This window comes from Aethalodelphis obliquidens, unplaced genomic scaffold, assembly GCF_003676395.1.
Source record: "Aethalodelphis obliquidens isolate GAN/ISIS:26980383/991018 unplaced genomic scaffold, ASM367639v1 scaffold56, whole genome shotgun sequence".
NCBI classification, from domain to species: domain Eukaryota; kingdom Metazoa; phylum Chordata; class Mammalia; order Artiodactyla; family Delphinidae; genus Aethalodelphis; species Aethalodelphis obliquidens.
The window spans coordinates 58,252-80,661 of record NW_020838000.1 but is presented as its reverse complement, the minus strand read 5'-3'; positions in this window follow the sequence as shown (position 1 = coordinate 80,661).

Below are 22,410 nucleotides of genomic sequence, written 5' to 3'. Positions count from 1 at the left end.
TCTTCTTTGTCTTTTGACGTAGGGTATCTTTTGTTGTAGGTTCCAGCATTTTTGTGTTTACAGTTGTAACTTTGTTGTTTTTGTAAGAAGAGGTGAGCTCACATCCTACTCTGACATCTTGTTTCCATCAAGAATCAAAGCTCATGATTTAAGTGATGAAACCAAAGCTCATGTTTATTTTTTTGTCTATGTTTTCTTCTATAATTTTGAACAGTTTTGTATTTAAGATTGGCCTACGAATAATTGTCAGGGAATTTGGCATAAGTTGTAAAGTTTATGTCTGTGTTCATTTTAGGCCAAACTGTTTCCAATGGAATATTCCTTAACTATTGTTAGAAATGTTATGGGATATAGTCTCCATTTTAGTTTGAAAATCCTAAGTGAAATTGATTCAGCAGTTTTGCCAGAAGGGAGTGCTGTCTACAGGGATCTGTTAGATAGGCAGGGCCTACACTTCCAACTCTGCCCACAAAGAGGCCAAGTCCACCTCTCTGACTCACAGGGCATGCACGTTCCACCCACGGACTTGGCTCCTCAGCAGCCGAAATGGGTTCTGTCTCCTCAGACACCACTACAGCTTCCATTCAGATGGTGCAAGTAAGCATCTATGCTGATAGGAGCTCAGTCTCCTTAGGACTTTCTGGGTTTTTGGCTTCAACACAACACAGGTCTGTATCCATGCTGACAGGAGTCTGGTTCTTCAAGACCAAATGGGGCTTCGGCTTCATGACAAGGTGTGACTGTGTCCACACTGACAGGAATTTGGTTTCCTGAAAACCCAGGGGACACCTAGAGAAAAGATGAGGAAAAAGTAGTAGTGAGGTAAAGTGGGGAGAAGCTTATAAGTGGAGCTGTAGAACAATATGTTAATTGTATGTTAGTATTGTAAATATATGTTGCATCCTTTTCCATTTCCACAAGTAATGTTTAAAGTTTCCAATTTCTTTGCATAGTTGCCAACATTTGTCATTTTTAATTTTCTTGAATATAACCATTTTAGCCTGTGTGAAATAGTTATGGTATAGTGGTTGTAATTTGCATTTTCATCCTATCTTTTAATCTGCTTGTTGACCATTTGTATGTCTTGTGTGGAGAAGTGTCTACATCAGTCATTTGTTCATATTTAAAATGGATTGTTTTTCTTGGTTAACAAGTTGTAAAAGTTCTTGAGATATACTTGATAAAGACTCATCAGATATATACTTTGGAAGTATTTTCTTCCATTCTGTGGGCTGTTTTTCACTTTCTGAATTGCATCTTTTGATGCACAAAGTCTTTTCATTTTGAGGAAATCCAATTTATTTTTCTTGTTGCTTGTGCTTTGCTGTCAGATCAAAGAAAACATTGCTAAATCCACGGTTACGAAGGTTTATTCTCATGTTTTATTGGAGAGTTTACACAGTTGTCTCTTGATATTCGTGGGGAATTGGTTCCAGAGCATCCTGCAGACACCAAAATTTGCAGAGTATCAAGTCCCTTATATAAAATGGCATAGTATTTGCACATAACCTGGGCACATCTTCCTGTATACTTTAAGATATCTCTGGGTTACTTAAAAGAAATAATACAATACAAAAGATATGTAAATGTTGTATATACAATGTAAATGCTATGTAAATATTTGCTGGCAAGTGGAAAATTCAAGTTTTTCCTTCTGAAAATTTTGGAAAATTTTTGTTAATATTTGTGATCTGGAGTTTGTTGAATCCATGGATGTGGTCACGTGGATACAAAGGACTGAGTGAAATTTTACTTTTTACATTTAAACCTTTTATGTATTTTGAAATACTTTTTGTATGTGGTATAAAGTAATGGTCCAATGTCATTCCTCTGCATGAGGATAGCTAATTGCCTAGCATCATTTGCTAAAAACACCACTTTCTCCCAATTTAGTGCTGTTGACTGTTTTCTAAAATCTGTTCATCATAGATGCATGGGTTTACTTCTGGGATCTCTTTTCACTACCATTCACTTATTTGTAAATCTTCATGTTTGTATCACAGTGTTTTGTTTACTGCTGTTATATACTAACATTTGAAATTGGAAATGTAAGCCTCCAATTTTGATTTCTTTTTGAAAATTATTTTAACTCCTTGGTGTCTCTTGAAGTTCCATATTCTGGGGTGTCCTATTCATCTCCCTTTCACATGGATGTACCCCTATTTGCTTATGCATTCATCTCATGAAGACCTCCTGATTCCTGTAAGTTTTTGACATTATGACTAGAGCTTCCATGCATAATGGCATCCTTGTTTTCATTTGGATAGAGTTTTTCAAAGCAGTTGTGTGAATGCTGAATTTGTGATGGATGGACCTCAAGATGCAAGACTTCTTTGACTTTGGAAAATACTGCCAAACTCTATCTCAAGAAGGTGTATTTGAGTTCCATCATCAATGAGAGTAGCTCTGGTTCCCCATCCTCCAGTAATTGATATTGTCATTTTTGGAGGAGGTTAACAGTTCTAATAGGGGTGTAGTGCTGTCTTGTTTTTTCAATTTATAAGTCCCTAATGATATGTGATATTGATCATATTTTTGTCCACTTATTTATTATCTTTATATCTTCTTTGGACAGGTGTCTTTTAAGATCTTTGTCAATTTTAATGTACCTGTTATATACTTCTGTATGTAATGTGAGTAAAAATTCTTTATATTTTGCAAAGATTTTTTCCCCTCTGTTGCTTGCCTTTTTCTGAATAAGATATTTCATGGAGCAGAAATATTTTATTGGATAAAGTACATGTTATTAATTTTTTTTCCTTTTGTGTGTGGGATTTTCATGTTGTGTGTTAAAAGTCAAAGCTCATGATCTATGTCACCAGACCCATGGCCATATAGATTTTCTTCTATGTTTTCTTCTACAATTTTTAGAGTTTCATATTTTAAATTTGTTTATGGACAGTTTTGAGTGATTTTTGTTGTAAGCTATAAAGTTTGTGTCTACATTTATTTCATTGCATATGTTTTTTAATTGTTCTATAACTGTTTTTTTGAGAAGTCATGGGATATTTTCTTCCATCCATTTGAATTTCTAAAATGTAGTGAATTCAGCAGGAGTGCCAGCAGGAAAATAGGCCTCCACTGAATTATGATTGGGTGTGGCCAGCATTTCCCACATTACCTGCAGAGAGCAATAAGCCTGCATCTCTTACCAGTGCAGTGCCTGACTGTTCTGTCCACAGACTTGGCTCTCTACACAGATGACAGGAGCTATGTCTCCTCAGGACTTGTCAGGGATTTGGCTTCCAGACAACTTGGGAATGCATGCACATTGAGAGGAGCTCGGTTTCCTCACAACAAGCTGGGAGATTCCACTGCGGGAGGAAAACTTTAAAAAGAATTTGGGAGAAGTCTTCTGTGCAAGGCTGACTGACAGGGGTCCATCTTCAGAAGACCGAGCAAATGAAGGGCTTGGAAAGCTGTGGGTTTTAGTTAGTTTTGTGTGTGGTGCAGATGGTGTCCAGTGTCCTTTTATGGCTTGTGAGGTTCCGTTTTCCAGGAAATTTATTGAGGGGAGTGTTCTTTCCCTGGTGTATGTCCTTGGCAGCTTTGCTATAAATTAACTGAGCACAGATATGTGGGTTTATTCCTGGGCTCTCTTCCATTCCTCTGGCCTGTGTGCCTCTTTTTGTGCCATTTTTATGCTGTACCCTGTTTGTTTACTGTAGCTTCATAATATTGTTTAAGTTAGGGAGGGAGTTTCCTACCACTGCTGCTCTCCTTTCTCAGGGTTCTTTAAGATTCCATAGAAAAGTCAATCCTTTCTCAGGGTCCCCGTGGCTCTACAGGGTTCTTTAAGTTTCCATAGAGAAGTCAAGATTGTTCAGTTTTTGTGATAAATGCCATTTTCACAGGAATTGCATTGAATGTGTATAATATTTTGGGTAGAATGGACATTTTACCACTACTAATTTTTTTTTTTTTTTGCGGTACACGGGCCTCTCACTGTTGTGGTCTCTCCCATTGTGGAGCACAGGCTCCGGACATGCAGGCTCAGTGGCCATGACTTACAGGCCCAGCTGCTCCGTGGCATGTGGGATCTTCCCGGACCGGGGCACGAACCCGTGTCCCCTGCATCGGCAGGTGGACTCTCAACCACTGCACCACCAGGGAAGCCCACCACTACTAATTTTTTATATCCATGAGCACAGGATATCTTTCCATTTATTTTCACCTTCAATTTCTTCATGAATGTCAACATTTTCAGTGTGTGGGTCTTCCACAACTTAAGTGAAATGTATTCCTAGGTATTTGGTTCTTTTGATGTTATTGTAAATGGGGTTGTTTTCTTAATTTCTCTTTCTGACGTTTCATTATTAGTGTATAGGAACATATTAGTGTATGGTTTTTGTCTCTTGATTTTGTATTTTGCAACTTTACTAGATTCATTTATTAGTTGTAACAGTTTTTTGGTGGCTTGATGTGGAAAACTGGAATTAGAAATCCCATTGTTCCTACCACATGCAGGTGATCCACATCAGTGAAGACATAGTGGCTACTAATATCTTTCCAGAGTGCCCCATAAAAACCTGTGATTTCATACAACAGGGAACTGCATCATCACTTTGAGTCAACAGGATAAGCATAGGGCTCGGCCTCTGTAACAAAACTTGATATCGTTTCTATTTTTCTGTCCTTATATTGACATTATTGTTATAAAAGTAATTTATTTTCCGGTCATTTCAAATGTATAGAAAAATTTCAACAGCAGTACAAAGTACTCACATTTGCAACTTCACAAAAAAAAAAACTCCAGTAGGTTTTACACAAAATAGAAACACTCTTCCAGGGAACAAGCACATAACCTCTAAATGAGGAAATTATAGTTTCCACATTACAATCCTATCCACAGGACCACTTCAGGTTTCACCAGCTGCCCCAACTCTAAGGAAGTGACTTTTTTCATTCTGATCCAGTTATTTTTTCTGGAACCGTGACTGATACTTTCCCTCATGTTTACAACCGTGATGGATTGAAAGTGCACAGGATATGTAGGATCTTGCTGGCCTTTTATGTATGGTAGCAGTGCTTCATTCATTTTTTAAAATCTTGATGAAATGTACATAACATTTATAATTTAAACCATTGTAAGTGCACAGTTCTGTGGCATTAACTATACTCACATTTGTGCACCAATATCTTCATCATCTGTGTTCAGAAACCTTCCATTTTCACCAGTGAAGCTCTGTGGCCATTAGCCACTAATTTCCCTCAGCTCCTGGCAACCACATTCTAAATTCTGCCTTAGAAATTGACTTCATTGGGGCTTCCCTGGTGGCTGAGTGGTTAAGAATCTGCCTGCAAATGCAGGGAACATGGGTTCGAGCCCTGGTCCAGAAAGACCCCACATGCTGCGGAGCAGCTGGGCCTATGTGCCACAACTACTGAGTCTGAGCTCTAGAGCCCGTGAGCCACAACTACTGAGCCCATACGCCACAACTGCTGAAGCCCACGTGCCTGGAGCCCATGCTCTGTGATGAGAAGTCACGGCAGTGAGAAGCCTGTGCACCACAATGAAGAGTAGCCCCCACTTGCTGCAACCAGAAAAAGCCCGCAGGCATCAATAAAGACCAAACACAGCCAAAAATAAACTAATTAATTAATTAAAAAAAAGAAATTGACTTCTCTGGTTATGTTGTATAAGTGCAATCATATCATTGTGTGTGTGTGTGACAGGGTTATTTTACTTCACATAATGGCTTCAAGGTTCATACATGTTGTAGCATATGTCAGAGTTTCCTGAGAGTTTAAGGCTGAATGACACTCCTTTGTGTGTATACCACATTTATTTTAGCCATTCTTCCATTGATAGACAATTGGGGCACTTCCGACTTTTGTGATTGTAGTTAATGCTGCTATAACTATGGGTATACCCATATCTCTTCCAGTTCTTGAATTCAATTTTTTGGGTAAATACCCTGTTGTGGAATTGGTAGATCATACATTAATTCTATGTTGAATTTTTTTTGAGAACTGTCATACTGTTTTCCACAGAGACTGCATTATTTTACTTGATTCTTTTCATGGCAGAATAATATGGTGGGTTATGAATCAACCACCATATTATTTATCTCTTTAAGCATTGGTGGACGTTTGCATTGTTTCTAACATTTGACTATTGTGAAGAGTGCTGGCATCAATAGATTTGAACACTTGTTTTCCATTCGGTTTGGTATTTATCTAGGTGTGAATTCTTTGAACCATATGGTCGTTGTATGTTTGTAGGGTAAATATAGGTTTCACGTTTTTCCATGTCCACCAGTAATGATTAAAGGTTCCAATGTCTCTTCATTGTTTCCAATATTTGCTATTGTTAATTTTCTTTATTAAAACCATCATAGAGTGTATAAAGGACTTATTGCATTGTGGTTTTAATGTGCATTTCCATTGTATCTTTTTACCTCCTTCTTGACCATTTTTCATATATTGTGTGGAGAAGGGTCAATTTAATTCCTTCGTCCATATTTAAAATGAGTTGTTTGTTTTGTTGATGAGTTTGTAAAAGTTCTTGATATACAATGGATAAAGTCTCACCAGATAACATAGTGTGGAATTATTGTCTTCCATTCTGTGAGCCCTCCTTCACTTTCTGAATTGCTTCTTTTGAAGCACACAGGCTTATTTTGAGGAAATTCAAACTATTTTTCATGTGTTGCTTGCGCTTAGATGTCAGATCTAAGAAACACCATTGCTAATTACAAGGTTATGAAGGTTTACCCTAATGTTTTCTTGGAGATTTTACACTGCCATCCCTTGGAATCCATCAGGGATTTGTTCCAGAGCAGCCAGCGATTATCAAAACCTGAAGATGTTCAAGTCTTTTATATAAAATGGTATAGAATTTGCAAATAACCTAGCACTTCTTCCTGTATGCATTTAATTATCTGTAGATTACTTTTAAGAACTAATACAATATAAATGCTATATAAATATTATAAACACAATGTGTATGCTATGTAAATAGTTCCTAGACTGTGGCAAATTCAAGTTTTCTTTTTTTTTTTTTTTTGAAACTTTTTGAATTTTCTAGTATTTCTGATTTGGAGTTGGTTTAATCCATGGTTGTGCAACCCATGGATACAAGGGGCTGAGTGAGTGAAATTTTACTTTTTACTTAAAGTCTTTTATGTATTTTAAGATCCTCGTTGTATTTTGTATGAGGTAAGGGTCTAATTTCATTCCTCTGCATGTGGATGCCAATTGACTAGCACCATTTGTTGAAAACATCATTTTCTCCCAATTTCATGCTGTTGACTGTTGCCTAAAATTATTTCATGCTAGACAGATGGGTTTATTTCTGGGATCTCCATTCAATTTTATTCATCTCTATGTATAACTTCATGCCAGCATGAGTGTATTTTATTTCCTGATGCTGTGTACTAATATTTGAAATCGGGAAGTGTAAGCCTCGCTCTTTGATTTTCTTTGTCAAAATTCTTTTAGATCTTAGGGGTCTCTAGAAATTCTATGATTTGGGGTGTCCTCTTCTACAACCTTTCACATGGATGTACCCCAATTTGCTTTGCATTCATCTTCTGAAGTTATCCTGATTCTTGTAAGGTTTAGGCATTATGAGAATAGCTTCTGTGCCTAGTACCATCCTTGGTTTTGTTTAGATATAATTTTTCAAAAGAACTCTGTGAATACTGGAGGTGTGATGGATGGATCTCAGGGTGTGAGACTTGTTTGGCTTTGGACAATCCTGCCAAAGTATCTCAAGAGGCCCTGTATGTGTTCTGTCAGCAAGGAGAGTTGCTTTTGTTCCCCATACTCCAGTAATCAGTATTGTCATTTCAGGAGGAGGTTAACAGTTCTCATAGGTGTGTAGTGCTGTCTTATTGTGTTAATTTGTAATTCCCTAATGGTATTTGATGTTGATTGTATTTCTGTCTACTTATTTATTATCTGTATATCTTCTTTGGCCAGGTGTCTGTTCAGATCCTTACCCATTTTTTTTTTTTTTAAATCTGCATTTTTTTATTAAGGACCACCTATGATGACAATGCCAATTTTGTTTGTTTGTTTGTTTTTGCGGTACGCGGGCCTCTCACTGTTGTGGCCTCTCCCGTTGCGGAGCACAGGCTCCGGATGTGCAGCCTCAGCGGCCATGGCTCACGGGCCCAGCCGCGGCATGTGGGATCTTCCCGGACCGGGGCACGAACCTGCATCCCCTGCATCGGCAGGCGGACTCTCAACCACTGCGCCACCAGGGAAGCCCACCTTACCCATTTTTAATGCAGCTGTTTGTTTTATAGTTCTTTGTATAATGTGTGTACAAATTCTTTATCTGATATGCTTTGCAAATATTTTTCCCATGTTGCTTGTCTTTTGGTTTTTAGAATAAGGTATTTCACTGAATACAAATTTTTAATTTTATAAAACACACGTTATTAATTTTTTACCCTTTTGTGTGAGGGCTCTTTGTGTTGTGTTTAATGTCAAAGCTCATGATCTACATGACCAATTCCATGGCCATGAAGATTTCCTTTTATGTTTTCTTCTACAATGTTTATAGTTTTATATTTTAAATGTGTCTGTGGACAACTTGAGGGGACTTTGTTGTAAGCTGTGAAGTTTGTGTCTACATTCAGTTCAGTGCATATGGTTTCTAACTGTTCTATAACTTTTTTGAGAAGTCATAGGGTATTTGCCTCCATCCGTCTGTACTTCCAAATTTTATTGGATTCAGCAGGACGGCCAGCAGGGGACTTGGCTTTCGCCAAACTTGAGTGGGTACAGCCTGAATTTCCCAGTTTTCCAGCAGAGGGTGACAAGCCCCTCTTTTACCAGTGCAGGCCCTGCCTCCTCTGCCCACAGTCCTGGGTCTGTGCACAGCAGCCAGGAGCTGCGTCTCCTCAATACCCTCCAGGGATTTGGTTTCAGACAAAGTGGGGCTTCATCCACATTGAGAGGCACTCAGTTTCCTCAGGACCGGCTGGGAGGTGCCATAGTGGAGGAAATGCTAAGGAAAACATGGGGAGAATCTTCCTGTGTGTGGCTGACTGTTGGTGGGTCCATCTCCCTCTTCAAAGGACCCAGCAAAGGAAGAGCTTGATGTGGAAAATTGGGGGTTTTAGTTAGTTTTGTGTGTGGTGCAGATGATGTCCAGCATCCTTTTTCTGGACTGTGATATTCTGTTTTCCAGGCAATTTATTGAGGGGACTGTGCTTTTTTCTGTTGTATGTCCTTGGCAGCTTTGTCATAATTTAACTGACCATGTATTTGTGGGTTTCTTCCCAGGTTCTCAATTCTATTCCTCTGGCCCATGTGCCTCTTTTTGTGCCATTTCTACAGTGTTTGGATTCTGTAGCTTTGCAATGTGATTTAAAGTCATGGAGTGTGTTTTCTCCATGTTTTGTTCTTCTTTCTTAAGATCCTCTTGGCTGTTTAGGATCCTTTGGGATTCCACACAAATATCAGGATGGATTGTTTAGTTTCATCAACAATGTCTTTGAAATTTTGGTAGGAACTGCATTGAATGTTGTAATAATACATGGCTTTAGACTAATGCATAGTGACAGGCATCTAACACTAAAGTATCATATGGAATATTTCAACCCCCCCTGCCATAACCTGTTTACCATCTGTTTTACCTTTTCCAGAATGCCATATAAATCAACTCATACAGTGTGCGGCCTCCATAGACTGATTTTTTTCACTTAGCAATATACATGTAAGATTCATCCATGCTTTTTGCCCAGGTTGACAGTTTATTTCTATTTCTGAATGGTATTCTGTTGCATGTGTGTAGAAGGAAAAATAATTTTCCTTCTACTCTCCTACTTTTTTTTGTTTTTGTGGTGCGCGGGCCTCTCATTGTTGTGGCCTCTCCCGTTGCAGAGCACAGGCTCCAGATGCACAGGATCAGCGGCCATGGCTCACGGGCCCAGCCGCTCTGCGGCATGTGGGATCCCCCTGGACCGGGGCACGAACCCGTGTCCCCTGCATCGGCAGGCAGACTCTCAACCACTGCACCACCAGGGAAGCCCTCTCCTACGTTCTTGATTGAGGACTCCCCACCCCCCTAATAAAAGACAAACATAATTATACATTCAAATTCAAATAGACATATCATCTTTTTTTCCAAAATTTTAGTCATGGTTCAGTAAAAGTGAGTAATACAAAATCATCCGTTTATATAAAATAGTAGGCTCTGAATTGTGTTTCTGTCAGATGGAACAAAAATCACTACTTAGTGGAAGCTGAAGATTTTTACTGACATTTGTGGAGAAGACTTCAGATTTAGATTTGCCCTGATAGGTAATCTTATGGAGAATATGGACTCAATTCTGGACAAAGGCACTTTTGTAAATATGTTGTGGCCTTTTTGGTGTTATTTAAAGTGAATCTGAGTGGATGAACTATCCAGTTTGTCTACAATTAGCATTTTCCTTCCCAGTCTCAGGTAGTCATTTTAATGTTCTAAGTTACTTTCAATGGCTGGGCAAGGAAAGGAAGAAAATACCTACGAGGTGTTTTATTTTGGGAAGGAGGGGTGTAGGTGAAGGAGGTTTTAATTGCGCTTAATATGAGAAATAAATGTCTCCTACTTTATGACTGTAGGCAAGATTCACAATTAAAAGCAAGGCAAGCTCAAGTTAGTTATTTCCCTAGATGCTCACATTTAAAGAGTTGGTTTTTAATTCTTCAAAGAATTACATATCCTACTCTATGATAACTTCAAGAGGCTGACCTGTCCATCCAACTTCACTATCTTAAATTTGCTTCTTTATATCAAGGAGAAGATTGCCAACTATGATTTAAATCTTAAGATGACTATGCCCAGACTTAGAACATTTTGCTTTCAGATATTTTCATATATCTTTCTACAAAGAACAGGTTGGGGACATAAGCTACCGAGGTGGGAATCAGCATGTTGGCCTGGCCTGTGTTGACCTGCCCTGAGCCTTCCTGTTTTACCTTTGCATTCCTCTTGGCAAACAGCCAAAGTCGTCTTGGGTGAAAACTGACCCAACTTCTCCAGAGTTGGTACAGTCTCTCACTGCAGCCTATCCTGAGGCAATGGGCTCCAAATATTAGGACACAGCAGAACACATCCATCTGAGAGTCTCTAACTAAGGGATCTGGGTAGGGGGCTTCTCTAGAATGCAGGTTCCTGGTTACCCAAGTTTCAAGTTCTGTTGGGCTTTCTTGCCAGGGAAGTGAGGTAACTTCCTGAGGTCCACTTACCTGGGCTTCTTTCTTACACAAAGCTCCCCAGGGCCACCTCTGGGATATAGACTGATCACCCTCTACCCCATGTCAATTCCAAGCACAGTGACACAACACAGCCCACCTTACAGCCAGGGGGAGGCCTAGGTTCAGCCAGGACCCCAGCTCTGTGGGCACAGCTGGGTTCAGACCCAGCTCCTCCCCCTCACCAGTGATGTGGCCTGGGATAAGTCACATACCTCTTGGTCTCCCTAGTCTCCCATCTGCAATGTGAAGGGTCATTCTGCCATCAACTTCCTAGGTAAGCCATTCGGTGTATAGACCTGTAAACACCTAGAGTGCCTGTAAAGCCCTTGGGCTGGTATCACATGGAGCTCATGCACAGACGTAGCAAAGGAAAGATAATATCAAGGGCTGGCATAGCACAGAATATAACTGAAACAGGTCTGGTTCTGCTCTGGGATCTAGGGGAAGTCACTCCCCTTTCTGCCTGTTTCCAAGTTCCCCCCATGGGATTGTTGAAATTACATAAAATTAAGACATTGTCCCCTCTGGCATACAACATTCCAGGTCCTCCTGTTATGTTTAGACTCAGGTCCAAGTGTTTCATCTTGGCCCTGGTGGTGGGCTGCCCTCACGATGGCTCCAGGCATTCTTGCTTCCTGGTCAAACATCCTTGTGTAATCCCCACTAATGGACTGGATTCTAACATGTAGACTGATTGATGAGAATTTGGTGACTTCTACTCATTCCCTTTCTCCTGTGTTCATTCTTTCTCTGTTTCTCAGTGCCTCTCTCTGTCTCTCTCTCCTTCTGCCTTTCTGTGTTTCTGTCTTGTCTCTCCCTTTCTCTGTCCCTACTTTATCTGTCTCTCTGTCTTTTACGTATGTATGTGTGTATGTATGTATTGTTAGGGCACAGGGCATGTCACTTCAAAATATGTCTTACTGACATATTCCTTTAATTAACGTTACTTAAGGAAAGACCCACGCAAGAGAGACACTTTCCATCTCTTGTCTACCTCCCTGAAATCAGGAAATAAATCTCTCTTATGAAAGGTATACCATGTGGGGGATGAGGCCTGAGGGCTGAGGGCTGAAGGCATGCTGGCTCCTGCAAATCACTTCATTCTGGGAACCTACTGTTGGGACTACTGTGGTGCTGGTTAGCTTTTCAAAGACCAAAGGCAACTCCACACTCTGCTTATTTCGGAGAATAGCGTGTGTGAGTGTGTGTGTGTGTGTGTGTGTGTGTGTGTGTGTGTGTGTGTTCTTTATTCACCAGTGAATGGACACTTTGGCGGCTTCCACATCTTGTCTATAAAGCTGCCATGACCTTAGGGGTGCATATATCTTTTTGAATTTGTGGCTTTGTTTCCTTCAGAAAGATACCCCCAAGTGTAATTCCTGCATCATATAGTTCTATTTTTAATTTCTTGAGGACCCTCCATACCATTTTCCATAATCATAGTGGATGTACCAAGAAACATTCCCAACGAAAGTACATGAGGGCTTCCTTTTCTCCACATCCTCGCCAATACTTGTTACTTTTTGTCTTTTTGATTATAGCCATTCTTTCAGGTGTGAGGTGGTCATCTCATTGTGGTTTAGATGTGCATTTCCCTGATGATAAGTTATGTTGACCGTTCTTTCATGTGTCTGTTGGACATCTGTATGTCTTCTTTGGGAAAATTTTTGGTCTTCTGCCAATTTTTTACTTGGGTTTTTGTCTTTTGGAGGTTGAGTTGAGTGGTTCTTGGTCCATTTTGGATATGAACCCCTTTTCAGATATATGGTTTGGAAATACTTTCTCACATTCAGTAGGCTGCCTTTTTGTTTTGTGGATGGTTTCCTTTGTCGTTGAAAAGCTTTTCAGTTGGAAGTCCCATTGGTATATTTTGCTTTTGTTTCCCTCACTTGAGGAGACAGATCCAAAAACATGTTGCTAAGGCTGTCAAAGAGCATACTGTGTATGTTTTCTTCTATGAGTTTTGTGGCTTCAGGTCATATGTTGAAGTATTTCATTCATTTTGAGGTTATTTTTGTAGATGATATGAAAAAGGATTACAGTCTGATTCTTGTGCATGTAGCTGTCCAGTTTTACCAACACCATTTATTGAAGTGGCTGTCTTTTCCCCACTGTCTATTTTCACCTCCTTTGTCATAGATGAGTTGACCATAGAAGCATGGTTTTATTTCTGGGCTCTCAGTTCTGTTCCATGGATCTATGTGTATTTCTTTGGTGCCAATACCATGTTGTTTGATGATTCTAGGTTTGTAGTACAGTTTGAAGTCAGGCAGCATGATTTGTTCAGGTTTGTGCTTCTTTTTTTTTTTTTTTTGTGGTACGTGGGCCTCTCATTGTTGTGCCCTCTCCCATTGTGGAGCACAGGCTCCGGACGTGCAGGCTCATCGGCCATGGCTCACGGGCCCAGCTGCTCCGCGGCATGTGGGATCTTCCCGGACCAGGGCACGAACCCTCGTCCCCTGCATTGGCAGATGGACTCTCAACCACTGTGCCACCAGGGAAGCCTGTGCTTCTTTCTTAAGATTGCATTGACTCTTCAGGTTTTTATTTGTGTTTCCATATACATTGTAGAATGCTTTGTTCTAGTTCTCCAAATAATCCCATTGGTATTTTGGTAGGAATGGCTTTGAAGCTCTAGATTGCCTTGGGTGAGGAATCATTTTAACAGTATGAATTTTTCTAATCCATGAGCACAGCATATGTTTCCATTTGTTCATGTCATCTTCAATTTCTTTCATCAGTGTCTTCCAGTTTTTGGAGTACAGGTCTTTTACCTCCTGGGTTAGATGTATCCCTAGGTCTTTTATGTTTGGTAATGTCATTGTCCATGGAGTTATTTTCTGAATTTCCCATTCTGATAGTTTGTTGTGAGTGTATAGAAATGCAACCGATTTCTGTAGATTAATTTTGTATCCTGCAACTTAACTGAATTTCCCAATGAGTTCTATTTGTTTTTGGGTGTCATCTTCAGGATTCTCTATATAGAGTACCATGTTATCTACAATCTATGTTTTAATAGATGTACCTCTATTTTTAATGTGGTTGTTTGTGTTAGAGTTCTTTTTATATTTCAAGAAAAATCCTTTACTAGATATGTGTTCACAACCATTTTTCTACCAGTTGGTGACTTGTCTTTTGATTTTCTGAATAAGGTCTTTCACAGAGTCCAAATATTTATAAAGTCCACAGTATTCCTTGTTTTTCATTTCTGGATTGTTTTTTTTGTGTTGTGTGTTAAAGCTCAAAGCTCATGACCTACATGACCAAACCCAGGGTCCTGTCGATTTTCTACTATCTTTTCTCCTATAATTTTTAATTGTTTTGCATTTAAAATTTGTCTATGAATAACTTTGAGTGAATTTGGCATAAGTTGTAAACTTTGCATCTGCATTCATTTCATGCCAAATGATTTCCAATTAATTGTTCCTTAATTATTCTTACAAAAGTTATGGGGTATAGTCTCCATTTCAGTGTGACTGACCAAAGTTGAATGGATTCAGCAGTTCTGCCAGCAGGGATTGCTGAGACCAGTGACCTGTGAGGGAGGTGGGACAAACACTTCCCTCACTGCCTGCAGAAGTTGAGCCTGCTTCTCTGACCCACAAGGCATGCATGTTCCACCCTTGGACTTGGCTCCTCAGGGAGCTGCAAGGAGTTTTGTCTCCTTAGGCACCATCAGGGCTTGGGCTTGGGAAGCATCTCTGCTGACAAGAGCTCAGTCACCTTAGGACTCACCAGGGTTTTGGCTTCAGGACAACACAGGACTGTGTCCACACTGATGGGAGCAGGGTTTCCTAAGGATGCAGGTGACGCTGGCAGAAAAAGGGAAGAAAAGTGTGGAGAAGCTTTCTGTGTGCCATTGACTTGGGGAGCTGGGGTGGGGATCCATCTTCACATGACCCAGGAAGGGCTTGATATGGAAAACTGTGTTTTTAGTCAGTTTCATGTGTGGTGTAGACAGCATGTGGCATGTGCTGTCCAGTTTTCACAGCACTGTTTATTGTGAGGACTGTCCTTTCCCCTTGGTGTGTCCTTGGCCCCTTTGTCATAAATTAACTGACCCCATCCATGTGGGTTGACTTTCGTGCTCTCTGTCCTGTTCCTCTTGTGTGTGTGCCTGCTTTGTTGCCAACTCTACACTGTTTTGGTGACTGTAGCTTTGCAATATCATTTGAAGTCACAGCCTGAGATGCTTCCAACATGTTCTCCTTTCTGAGGATCACTTTGGCTATTTAGAGTCCTTTGCATTTCCACAGGAATATTAGGAGAATCTTCTCAATTTCTGTGAAAAATGCCATTGGAAATTAGGCAGGGATTGCATTCACAGTGTACATATCTTTGGGAAGAAGGGACATTTTAACAATATGAATTCTTCCATTCCATGAACATGAGATATCTTTCCATTTATTTGTGTCTTCTTCAGTTTCTTCATCAATGTCTTAAAGTGTTCAGTGTGCAGGTCTTTCAAGTTGTTGGTTAAATTTATTCCTTGGTATTTTGTTCTTTTTGATGCAGTTGTCAACTGGATTGTTTTCTTTCTCTTTCTGATGGTTCATTATTCATGTTTAGAAGTGCAATTGATTTTTGTATATTGATTTTGTAACTTTGCTAAATTCATGGATTAGTTCAATTTTTTTGATGGAATGATGTAGAAAATTGGAAATCGAAAATTCCACTGTTTCTATAACATCCAAGTCATCCACAACATGGAAGACATAGTGGCTCCTACAATAACCTTCCCACAGTGCCTGTAAATTACATGTGGACTCCTACAGGGGCGATTAGGTTCATGACTTTGTGTGAAGTGGAGTTGGGTAATAGGGCTTGGCATCTATAAAGAAATATAATGTTTTCTCTGCTTTTCTGGTGTAGTATTGACATGGTGTTTTGGAAAGTTATTGACTTTCTAGTAATTCCAAACCTACAGAAAACTTGCAATAGCAGAAGAAAGTACTGTGTATCTGCACACTTAGATTCCCCAGCCATCCTTACTTCACTGCACTTGCCACTTCACACAAAATATTCCAGTGCATTTTACCCAAAACAAGGACGCTGTTCCAGGGAACCAGCATATAACCTCCAAATGAGGAAATTTAAGATGGTGTCCACATTACAGTCCAATCCACAGGCCCCCTTCAACTTTCACCAGCTACTCTAACTCTAGGGAAATGTCTTTTCCCATTCTGATCCAGTTTTCTTTTCCTTGAACCATTACAGATACTTTCTCATTTTTACAACCTTGATGGATTTAAAGCACACAAGATGAGTATGATCTGGGTGGCTTTTCTGTATTTTAACAGGTATCAGTACTTCTTTCATTGTGTGTGTGTGTGTGTGTGTGTGTGTGTGTCTGTGTGATTAAATGTACAGATCATTTAAACCATTTTAAGTACACATTTCTATGTCATTAAACACACTCACATTGTTGTACAAATATCTTCACCATCCATGTTCAGAACCTTTCAATTTTCACCAGTGAAACTCTGTTGTCATTAAACACAAATTCCCCTCAGCTCCTGCCAATGGCATTCTGCTTTCTGCCTTTGAATTTGACTTCTCTGGGTACCTCATATAAGTGGAATCATGTCATTTTGTTCTGTTTGTGACCGGGTTATTTCACTTATCATAATGGCTCCAGGGTTCATGAATGTTGTAACACATGTCAGAATTTCCTTAGCTTTCCAGGTTGAATTCCATTCCTTGTTTGTATACCACCACATTTAGTTCATCCACTTATCCATTGATGGACAGTTAGGTCACTTCCAACTTTTGCTATTGTGATGAATACTGCTCTTAATATGGGTGTACCCATATCTCTTCCAGTCCCTGCTTTCAGTATTTTCGGTCTGTATCCTGATGTGGAATTGATGGATTATATGTTAATTCTATGGTGAAGTGTTTGAAGAACTGCCATACTGTCTTTGACATGGGCAGCACCATTTCTCTTGATTCCTTTTATGGCAGAATAACACGGCAGTGTATGGATCAATTGGTTTTCTTTATCCATTTACATATTGGTGGACGTTTGCATTGTTTCTTCCTTTTGGCTGTGGTGAACAATGCTGCTAGCAATATATGTGTACATCTGTTTTCAGTTCTTTGAGGTATATATCTAGGAATAGGTTTGTTGAACCGTATGGTAATTGTACATTCATATTGTAAACATAGGTTGTGCCTTTTTTCATTTCCAGAGGTGATTAAAGATTCCAACTGCTCTGCATTGTTGCCAACAATTGATATTTTTAATTTTCTTGATTATAACCATTTTAGTGTTGTGAAGGAGTTATTGCATTGTAGATTTAATTTGCATTTCCATCTTATCTTTTCATCTGCTTTTGACCACTTGTATGTCTTGTGTGGAGGAGGGTCAATTGAAGTTCATTGTCCATATTTAAAATTGTAAAAGTTGTAAAAGTTCTTGGCATACACTGGATACATCTCATCAGGTACATAGTGTGAAAATATTTTCTTCCATTCTGTGGGCTGTTTCCACTTGTTGGATTGCCTCTTTGGGCACACAAATGTTTTTATTTTTGAGGAAGTGCATTTTTTTCTCTTCATTGCTTGCACCTTGCTGTCAGATCTAAGAAATCATTGCTAAATCCAAGGTTATGAAGATTTATCCCCACATTTTATTGGAGAGTTTATAGTCATCCCTTGGTATCCATGGGGGATTGGTTCAAGGACACAGCGTAGATGCCAAAATCCATGTATGCTAAAGTCTCACATAAAATGGTATGGTATTTGCAAATAGCCTAGGCACATTTTCCTGTATGCTTTATACCATCTCTAGATTACTTATAATAACTAATACAGTATAAATGCTATATGCGTTTATATTGTGATTACCATGTAAATACTATGTAAATAGTTGCTGGTACATGGAAAATTCAAGTTTTTTTTTCTTTTGAAACTTTGGAATTATATTTTTCAATATTTATTTATTTAGGCTGTGCTGGGTCTTCGTTGCAGCATGTGGACTCTTAGTTGAGGCATGAATGTGGGATCTAGTTCCCTGACCAGGTATTGAACCTGGGCCCCCTGCATTGGGAATGCAGAGTCTTACCCACTGGACCGCCAGGGAAGTCCCGAAAATTTTTGGAATTTACTTTTTCTAATATTATTGATCTGGAGTTGGTTGAATCCATGGCTTTGGAACCCGTGGATACAATGTGCTGACTGTAATTTTACTTTCTACATTTAAGCTTTGTATATATTTTGAGATACCTTTTTGTATGTGGTATAAGGTAAGGGTCCAATTTCATTTCTCTGCCTTTGGATAGCAAATTGCCTAGCATCATTTGTTGAAAATACCATTTCATCCCAATTTAATGATGTTATCTAAATCAGTTCTTCCTAGATGGATGGGTTTATTTGTGGGATCCCCATTCAAATCCATTCAACTCTATGTATATCTTTATGCTGTTATCACAGTGTTTTATCTACTGATGCTTTGTACTAACATTTGAAATTGGAAAGTATGAGCCTCCAACTTTGAATTTCTTTTTTTAAAATTGTCTTAGTTCTTTGGAGTCTCTTGAAATCCCATAATTCAGGGAGTCATATTCTCCCTTTCACATGGATGTCCCCCAATTTGCTTATGCATTCATCTACTAACAACATCCTGATACCTTTAAGGTTGAGATATCATGAGTAGAGTTTGTGTGCAGAGCAGCATCCTCATTTTTGTTTGGATATAGTTTTTTAAAGCAGTTGTGTAAATACTGCAGATGGATGGATATCAAGGTGTGAGACTTGTTTAGCTTTGGAAAATCCTCCCAAACTGTACCTCAAGAGGCCTTTTATGCATTGCATCAGCAATTAAATAGAGTTTCTGTTGTTCCCCATCCTACAGTAATTGGTATTGTCATTGTGGGAAGAACTTAGCAGTTCTCATAGGTGTGTAGTGCTGTATTGTTGTTTTACTTTGTGTCCCTAATGATAAAAGATGTTGCTCATATTTTTGTCCACTTATTATCTGTTTATCTTCTTTGACCAGATGTCTGTTCAGATCTTTACCCATTTTTAATGTAGTTATTTGTGGTATAGTTCTTTGTATGATTTGAGTACAAATTCTTTATCAGATACGTGTTTTGCAAATATTTTTCTTCCAGTTTTTTGCTTGTCTTTTGGCTTTCTCAAGAAGGTATTTCATGGAGTAGAAATTTTTAATTTTATATGTTATTAACTTTTTTCCTTTTGTGTGTTGGCTTTTTGTGTTGTCTGTTAAAAGTCAAAGCTCATCATCTATGTGACCAAACCCATGGTCATATAGATTTCTTCTATAATTTTTTTTATAGTGTTCTATGTTAAATGTGTCTGTGGGCAATTTTGCATGACTGTTGGTGTAAGCTGTGAAGTTTGTGTCTACAGTCTGTTCATTGCATATGGTTTCTAACTGTTTTTTGAGAAGTTACGTGATATTTGCCTCCGTCCATTTGAATTCCCAAAGGTGAGTGGATTCAGCAGGACGGCCAGCCTCCTGGGAACTTGGCCTCCACTGAACTGTGGGAGGTGCGGCCTGCATTTCCCAGTCTTCGCCAGCAGAGGGCGACAAGCCCGCCCCTCTTACCAGTGCAGCACCTGCCTGTTCTGCCCACAGTCTTGGCCTCCTCAGGACCCGCCTGGGATTTGGCTTCAGGACAGTGCAGGGCTCTGTCCACACTGAGAGGCACTCAGTTTCCATGGAAAGAAAAGGTGAGGAAAGTGGGGAGAAGCTTCCTGTGCATGGCTGACTGCCTGGGGAAGGGGATCCATCTGCAGAGGATCCAGCAGACGAAGGGCTTGATGTAGAAAATAGTGGTTTTATTTAATTTTGTGTGTGGTGCAGACATTTTGACATGGTGTGCTTATGTAGTTCTGTAATATGGCTTGAAGTCAGGCAGTGAGTTTCCTCCAGCTGCTGTTCTCCTTTCTCAGGATCTCCTTGGCTGTTTGGCGTCCTTTGTGATTCCACATAAATGTTAGGATTGTTTGTTCAGTTTCTGTGAAAAATGCTATTGGAATTTTAGCAGGAATTGCTTTGAATGTGTATATTTGGGTAGAATGGACACTTCAGGATGATCATTTCTTTCCATCCATGAACACAGGATCTCTTTCCATTTATTTGCATCTTCAATTTCTTCATCAATATCTTAACATTTTCATTGTGCAGGTCTTTCACATCTTTGGTTAAATTTATTCTTAAGCATTTTGTTCTTTTGATGTTATTGTAAATGAGTTTTCTTAATTTGCCTCTTTGATGGTTCACTACTAGCTGTCTAGGAAGATAAATGTTTTTGTCTATTTTGTATCCTGCAGCTTTCCAGAATTCATTTATTAGCTCTCACTCCCGTGGGAGAACTTCTGTGGTATAATTTATTCTCCAGTTTTGTGGTTTGCCCACTGGGTGGTATGGGTTTTGATTATATCACGAGTGTGCCCCTCCTACCATCTCATGGTTTCTTCTTTAAGTCTTTGGTTGTAGGTATCCTTTATTGGTAAATTACACTCCTTTTGTATCAGTGGTTGTTGAGTGGTTAGTTGTGATTTTGGTGTGCTTGTGAGAGGAGGTGAGTGCAAGGTCCTTTTACTCTGCCATCTTGTCCCAAATGAAATCAGTTTTTAAAAATACTTCTTTCTTCTGTCCCAGAACCTTTCCCCCATTGTCCTCATCCAGGCTCCCAATAGAGCATGGAGAATTATCTCCATGAATTAATAACTTTCAGGTATTGAAAATACTCCCTTTGTGAGAGATGAAGACGGGAAGGCATGGATATCCAAGATTCCCAGTGCTATGGGGTTCACTGTTGGGCTCTTCAGAAAGTAGGGGGAAATGTGTGATTAGTTTACAACTGGATGCTACATCAGCTATTTGAAACAGGAATAAGAAAATACTCATATATACAGATGACCTTAATGGTCTTGAATTCTTCAGAAAGTTCTAAAAATAAATAGTATGAGAGACCATTCTCTATATTGGTAAGAAAGACTATTTAAATGGGCTATTAGGAATACAGAATATGGGAGGTATATTTGGGTTGAAATTTGCTTAAACCTAACATTTTTCATGATAGATTCAGATTATGGTTTTCCTTATTGTGGCAAAAATACCCAAGTAGATATAGTGTGTCTTTCATTCTGCTTCAGTCACCTGCTATTTATTTCTCCCATTACACCTGATATTTGCTGGTTCAAGGTGCTTTCTGTGACCTTCCAGGACTAAGAAATTCATTCTTTTTTCCTATTTATCTTTAACAAGAGTCTTGAAATATTTAGTGAGGTATGTGCATATACCATCTCAGTCATTGTAGAAACATCATTTCTTTCTAGTTTCTCTTTGCTTGTCATTGGCTTCGAAATATGAACTCTCAACTGCGTTGAGTAGAGATACTGCACTTTGTAAGTGGAGGTTTTCACTAGTCAAACTTATGATCTGACAGTATTCAGTATACTCAACACTCATATCTCAGATTTAATATTCTTTGTCACTTCTTTGCATTTTCCAAAAAGTTTACAAGAATCATATTACTTAACTATGTTCAACAGTGTTAAGTTTCTGAAATATAGCTCAGCACAAATGATAAAGTTTTTCAAAGAAATAAAAGATTCAAAAACAAGAGCACTAATTTATTTTATATCATTGTGTATGTTCTCATCCTAGTGTATTTTAAAAACAAAGAATATAATCCACAAATAGATTTATAAGACTAAATTAAAAATGATTTTGATTTCACCGACATGAATATTTTCCTCAGTATGACTTTTAATATGTACAAAGTGCCCATTTAAATGTATGTCCGTATGTATGAAATGTCAACAATATTTAATCCACTTTTTCTTGTTTCTCTTATTCTTCCTAGTTAAAGAAACTTCTGTAGAAATTAATTAGGGTTGTCTTTGTCTATTTCTGTGTTTTTAAACAAATTCTACTTCAGGTAAACTGGAGTAAAACCGAAGCTCTAATATTTACTGAGGGTTTGACAAAATATCTCAAAAAAGAGGAATTGTAATATTATTTTTCTTAAACTATAAAAACTATTCATGTGGTGCATTCAGTACTTTTCAAAAATTGTTATAAAGATATATAGTACATAGTAAATATTTAAAAAGGATTGTTGCTGTTATGCTTACTATTCTATTAAACATGTAAATCCATAGAACTCTTTCAGTTTCAAGTTAACTATGAATTCTTACTTTTCATTCCTACCTCTGCTATTCAAAATTGTGTCT